We start from the raw sequence: 7500 nt of genomic DNA on the forward strand, positions 1-7500 counted from the left end.
ATCATCGCCGCGAAGGAAGATATTACGGGCAATTCGTTAAGACTTCCCCCGCAACTCCTCAGTAGCTCTTCACCCGCGGCAAACTTTATGGACAAGTTCACTATTTATGGTGATGGCGACTTCTCTAGTGTCTCGGCTTTTAGCAAATTACGGTCATTTGTGCCAAAAGTGCAAAATAGGGGGGGAGGGGAGTTGAATAAATCATACTGAGGAATTAAACGAAATGCGTCATCATCGGTATTGCTAATTTCATCATCTCCATCGTCGTTATATTTTTTATCATCCTAAGCATCATCATTATTGTGATTGTCATCATCATTATCATCGTATTTATCAACATTTATCACTACCACCATAATCGTCGTGATGAGGAGAGCAAGACTAAGAATATTATTAAGGACAGGAATTAACAAAAGAGCAAAATTGGGAAAATTAATAAAGATAACAACTATAGTGATGATATTGACAATTAAAATGGTGATAATAACAGTAATGATAATGATAAGTAAAACAGTTATAGTAATAACAGTGATAATGGTAATAATAATGATAATATCTATGATAATAATGTTTATAATAACAATAATTATTAACAGCACCAACAATAATAATTATAATAACAATAATCATTTCACCATCACCATCATCATCACCATCACCATTATCATCATTATCACCAATCCCATCACCATCACCATCATCACCACCACCATCATTATCATTCCCGTCATCATCACCGTCATCATCATCATCATCATCATCACATTATCATCACATCACATCATCACCATCACCACCATCATCATCATCATCACCATACCATCATCATCACCATCACTCATCACCATCAATCATCATCAATCACATCACCATCCACCACCATCAATCATCACCTCATCACCATATCACATCATCATCATCACCATCACCATTACCACATCATCATCCACATATCATCATCACCATCATCATCATTACCATCATCATCATCATCACCATCACCATTACCACCATCATCATCACAATCATCATCATCGTCCTCGTATTCATCAGCATCATCATTACCTTCCTAAAATAATCATAACAGCTATATTTTTTTTACATGAAATATTTCAGTTTCTCGACCTCCGTAGGCGTTTCCAAACAGCCTCATCGTTATAAATATTTCATTCTCTCTTTCTCTCTTCTCTTTCTTTATTTCTTGTTTTTATCTTTGTTGACCATGTACGTATAATCTTATGTTTCGTTATCATTATAATTTGAAGTTTATCTTTGCGTTAACAGTTTATCAGTGAATAATAATTTCGTAAATAAAAGGCAGTTCTGGCTGTAGCCTCTGGGGGACGATCTTGGAAATAAATGTAAATCCAATCAGTAAGAGTTAATTTCAGGGATGGTTCACCGCATTGAATGTACATGTTAAAGTTTGCTCTTTTTTTTACAGTATTTGGAGAGGAGTGGAAAAAATGGAAATGACAGACAGACCGACAAATAAAGAAAAAAAAAGTCGACACGAACACTTAAAAAAAAGAAAAAAAAAGAAAAAGAAAAAATCTTTTAGAATTTGGCATCAAACCGACGCGTAGAATTTGATTCACAAACGACCACCTATAAACAAAAATAAAGTAGAAATATACAGAAATGATCATGCTCGACAACCATAGATGAAGGAAACTCGGAAATATTTGAAATCTGAAACACAACTGACGCGTAAGGGCTCAAGCCATCGGGATCTCGCGGGAAAAGTGAATGTCAAACGCACAAACACAGTCAAATGGGGTGTCAAGGAATGTAAAGGACCGCGCATATAAAATTCCCAGCCTCGAGGAAAACGTATATCATAGGCTCAACAGAAATGGAATCGAATTTGCCGCGTGATTTATCAAACTGATGGGTAGGCCTATCGCGCTCTTTAGTATCCACATCCGGAACTTTTCAATACTCTTCATTATCGCCAGAGGCCACATCTTCCCCTCTGCTGCTATTCAGTCTCTGAATAAACTTTACCATTATTACGGGAATTTATGATATATAAAAAAATTATTGGATATTAAGGATATACGTTTGTGTCGTATAAAATGTACGTTGATGTACGTAGATGTGCGTGTCTGTGTGTGTGCTTAAGGGGATGGTGTGTGTGTGTGTGTGTGTGTGTGTGTGTGTGTGTGTGTGTGTGTGTGTGTGTGTGTGTGTGTGTGTGTGTGTGTCGCACGCTGTGCGACAAACTAGCCCCTTGGGCCGCACAATGAAGATAGCTACCACTTCTGGTAAGAAGATCGGAGATATTGTAAGGGGAAAAGAGGTCAGACCACAACAGACATCTTAGCAAGGTGTACAGCATACCTTGCGGTGGCTGCGATAAGGTATACATAGGCAAGACAGGACGTGGCCTCCACGAACAATAAATCGACCAACACTGCAGCGCCCTCCGACGACATGACAAGAGAGGCGCACTTCGTTGTTCACGTCGACACCGACGGCCATCTCACTAAGTGGTCAAAGGCCTCCATCAAAAACAAGGCCTGCCTCACGACAAGGAAGATGGTGGAAGTAGCCGTTCATCCATACCACCAACAACTTCAACACCGCAACAGGGAGCCACGAATTAGCACGCCTAATTACCGACGTGACCTGACGCTTAGTACATGTATATATACACGTCTGGAAGAAAAAGTCATATACACCTCTATGCATTCTTTTTTTTTTATCTTATATGTCCTGATGAAGCAGTAAAGTGAAAAGGCCTTAGGCATATTTGTGTGTTTTCCTGTACTTCCCTTCACTGTTCTACTTGCAATCTTCTCTCCTACGTGTATATTACGATGATCACGAAAAAGCCTTAAAAATTCGCCGTACTTAAACGACCGTCATTATTCTCCTCCATTGTTGTTGTTGTTCATTGGGCATCCTGAAATTAAACGGGACGAACCGGTGGGTACAAACCAGGGTTCATTCGGTACGGAATTCTGATACCAAATGTAATTATTTTGTATTAATTGCATTGTGGAAATGACGTGTTCCCGTTCATGCCTTTTCTGTAATACTATCACGAGTGTAGAGATTACTCAATCACTTCTTTTAAGTATGTAGGTTGTTGATTTTCCCACCTAGTAGTTTACAATGTTTCTACTATTTAAGTGTATGAGAAGGAAAAATAGCTGTTATTTTTGTGTGTCAAAGGTGCTGATTTTTATGCTATGCTAGAATAGATGGTGTAGTGTGTGCTATACTGCAGTCTCTCTCTCTCTCTCTCTCTCTCTCTCTCTCTCTCTCCTCTCTCTCTCTCTCTCTCTCTCTCTCTCTCTCTCTCTCTCTCTCTCTCTCTCTCTTCTCTCTCTTTCTTTCTTTCTTTCTCCCTGTCACTCTCTCTCCTTCCTAATTTATATATGCACATATATACATAAATACTATTTTATATACCGCTGATGAAATATTTAATTTGACTGTAAATTTAAGCCTGAATCATATTTCCCTTTTTATACGTATGAGTATCCCAAATGGTTGTTAATTTTGCGTATCACAGATGCTAGAATGGAAGGCGTAGTGCGTAAGATAGTGTGTTGAAGGGTTCGTCATTTCTCTCTCTCTCTCTCTCTCTCTCTCTCTCTCTCTCTCTCTCTCTCTCTCTCTCTCTCTCTCTCTCTCTCTCTCTCTCTCTCTCTCTCTCTCTCTCTCTCTCTCTCACTCTCTCTCTCTCTCAATCCTAATTTATATATACAACCTATGTACGTAAATACCTATGCATATACCACTGATAAAATATTTCATTTAACTCTAAATTTAAGTCTGAGCCAGATTTTCGGTGCTAATCCACTCCCGCCTTTTGCGCCTCACAAAAAAAAGATCGGTGTCGGTCGGAGACGCTGACATACATTTCAGGCGCTCACGCTAATCCCTTCAACGTCCAGTGACCGTGGGTTGGTGGCCTCGCTTTTCTCCGGATGAGGGGGTGGGAGAGGGAGGAGTAATACAGGCGACAAGGAAGCTGCGCGTAAAATAGGGTTTTCTTTTTCTCGTGCAAGGAATGGAACGGCTGTGATTATTTAGTTATCAGAGAGACCTGGGTTATTTCTAGGTGTGATTTTTTTTTTTTTTTTTTTGTGTGTGTGTGTTTAGGTTGGGGGGTTATGATTTAATTTCGGAGGAGGAGGAGGAGAGAGGGTGGGGGAGGGGGAGGGAGAGGGAGGGGGAGGGAGAGAGAGAGGGATGGAGAGCGAGTGAGGGAGGGAGGGAGGGAGGGAAGAAGAGGATGGGAGGGAGGTAGGAAGAGGGTGAGACGGTGGGAAGGAAAGAGAGAGGCAGACAGACAAACAGAGAGAGAAAGGCAATGATAGATAGACAGAGAAAAGAGGGAGAGAGAGAGAGAGGGGGAAGGCAGACAGACAGACATAGACAAAGAGGCAGTGACAGACAGACAGAGAAGAAGAGAAAGATAGATAGATAGATAGATATGCACATATACATATACATATAAATACATATATATATATACATATATATATATATATATATATATATATATATATATATATATATAGAGAGAGAGAGAGAGAGAGAGAGAGAGAGAGAGAGAGAGAGAGAGAGAGAGAGAGAGAGAGAGAGAGAGAGAGAGAGAGACAGAGAGAGAGAGAGAGAAAGAGAGGCAGACAGACAGACAGACAGACAGATACGCAAAACTGTACCTTCCATGATTTTCAACACTAATATCTGTGTTATAGCCTTTATCAGAGTGAAAGAACCAACACACACATATGCCATTTCTCGCGTTAAATATTTCTTCCTTCCCCTCACAGATTTTGTGTTGCATCATTTATCACAAACACCGAATGTACTTTAAAGGTTTTCGTGACCATATTGAGCAATGTTTCCCTCCCATCTTGTTCCTTCCACATCCTATGCTAACTTTCGTGGAATCAGGACCTAGCAATTCTCTCTTTTGAGCTGTTCTCATTGTAAGTATAGCGTATAGTAGTAATACGTATAGACCTTAATTCTACCTTTCATGTTATCAACTTTTAACTAATATTTAAATTTCCATAAATTTTGTCGTGATATTTGTATGTATCAAACGGCATTTAACTTTTTTGCCTGGTGATCATAAAACGTTTTTTTTTTCTTTTTTCAAATAATTACCAGACCAGATTCTTGGTAAAAAAAAAGAAGTTTTGATAGCAAGTATAAATAAACTTTGCTAAACATTCGTTTCATAGAATCCTATTGACATCGACTCGTATATCAAAGGAAAGCGTTCTCTTTTGTCGCTCACATTTCTTACCTTTCTGATGCATAATCTACCTGTATTTGTTATTATCCATCACAACACCATCTCTGAGTGAATTTAAAGACCGAAAAACAGAGGAGAAATAGCAATTTTAACATTGTTTGCTTGTAAGCATTTCTAAATATTTTTTTCGCGGGAGATGCGGTCCCCAAAATCTACGGTATTTCTCGTCTTTATTCCCGTCAATAACGGTCTTTCCTCGCTTCTGCTCTGAAAACTTCCTCATTTCTCGTTAATTCTGTGCCTGAAGTTCCGCATCATTTTCCCGGTAGTTTCGCGTTTCTCTTCCTCTTTCTTTTTTAGGCACTGCCTGCATTTCATGTTCCCTTTTTTTTTATTTGCGACTGCAATTCTTCGCTTTATTTCCTCGTCACATTTCTCGCCGCTGGTGACAACGCTGAGCAAGTATTCAAATCGGCGAGCTTGTTCTGGGTCTTCGTTTTCTGTTGCTCGCCTACTCTCTATAATTTCGTTTTCTTTTGCTATAATGCATTCTAGATCATTTCTTTATATATATATTTTTTTTCACGTTTATCATTTTGTTTATATATTTTTTCCGTTCTTCTGCACAATGAACTGACATGCGTTTAGCTAATTTCCATTACTCTTATTCTTTTTCGTTTTAAATTATTTTCTTTCTTTTTCTTCTTGTAGTTTCCCTTTCTGGTATCTGTTTTTCATGTTTTTCTCTGTTTGGTATACTAACTGTATCAACAATAAATCTTTAGTGATACAAGTAGTCCTATATCTATTTCACATTTTATTATAATCACTGGCTACGGCATGAAAATTGAATCAAGTACTTGTTTTTAGTGCCTTTTCAGTATCACAATTGACATTACAAATCAACGGAAAAATAGCTCTTCGGTTTATCAAGATTATAAACATTTTATGCTTGATATGATTTAATTTAAACAGCTTTTGACAAGGACTGACAAACGTACGAGCACTGCTATCCACTGTAACGAAGAGAATTAGCTACGTTAATGGTGTGCATGATCCTGGGTGACTATTGATCTTGTTATATGATACTAACATTGGTTTATGACGTCGATTCATTGCTGTCGTGCCTCTTTAGCGCTTGCTGGTAGGATGTACTACTTGCATGGTAAATGAAATCTTTAGATGATTTCGCAATTGATTTTACAATATTTAGGGAGTGACTGAGGCTTTTCACTTAATGTTTCCGCATTGACAAAGGTCTGGAGAAGAACATTTCGAAAAAAGACAAATAAATTATTTTCCAGAAGAAATAAGGCAAAATTCTTTTTTCTCTCTCTCTCTCTCTTTCTTTAAGCAGCGATTTACAACTAGTCCATTTCAGTTGCCGGAATTAAAAGATGAAAATGTGTTTGTTGACTGGAGTAATTTAGAAAATGACAATCATAATAACTACGACAATCATACAAATGTTGATGATGATGACAGTAATGGGGGTAAAGATGGAGATTATTATGCACAAATACACTGTGAATAACTTTTTTTTAACCTGAACTTGGAGACGGAAGTGCACTTTGAAGGCTGGTGACCACTGGCTGAATGCAATAGCTTTTAAAAATCATCTTATCTGTTAAAATATTTATCATCACCAACCTGCCAGTTATCATAGATGACTAAGGACCGTGTCCCCTTATCACCAGTTATCACCTTGTCAGCCTGTCACCTTGCATCATCAATTTGTCAACCTGTCATCATTCATTTCCAACCTGTCATTAGGCATCACTTACTGTCAACTTGTCATCCTCAACCTGCCATCGATTATCGTCACTGCCATTAGTTAGCGTCAATGATCTCAGGTTATTTTATCATTATTCTCTATTCTTTCATTCATTATTATGGTCTAACGTCACGCATATGTACCATTTCCCATTCAGATATGATTCCACTATGTTTAGGGATTCCTATAGAAGACATGTATTCCATCCAAGGTGAAATATAAATAAATGGGTAATGAAAAATCATCAATTCTAAACGCAAATCACCCACCCTAAAGAACACAAACAACGCCCGAATAAAACAAACAAACAAACAAAAAGGGTAAACAAACCAACCTCCTCCTTGTCTCGTCCCCCACTCTTCCCCCTCACCCATCCCCCACCCAACCCCTCACCCACCCACCAGCCAATGCTCTTCGGGGAAAATTTTCGTCCTCGCGGGGAAGCGTTGACGGCGGCGGGAGGGTCTTGCGTCGAGAGGCAATCAGGGACGAGAAGACGCGT

Source organism: Penaeus monodon, chromosome 18 (assembly GCF_015228065.2).
Source record: "Penaeus monodon isolate SGIC_2016 chromosome 18, NSTDA_Pmon_1, whole genome shotgun sequence".
Lineage (NCBI taxonomy): Eukaryota > Metazoa > Arthropoda > Malacostraca > Decapoda > Penaeidae > Penaeus > Penaeus monodon.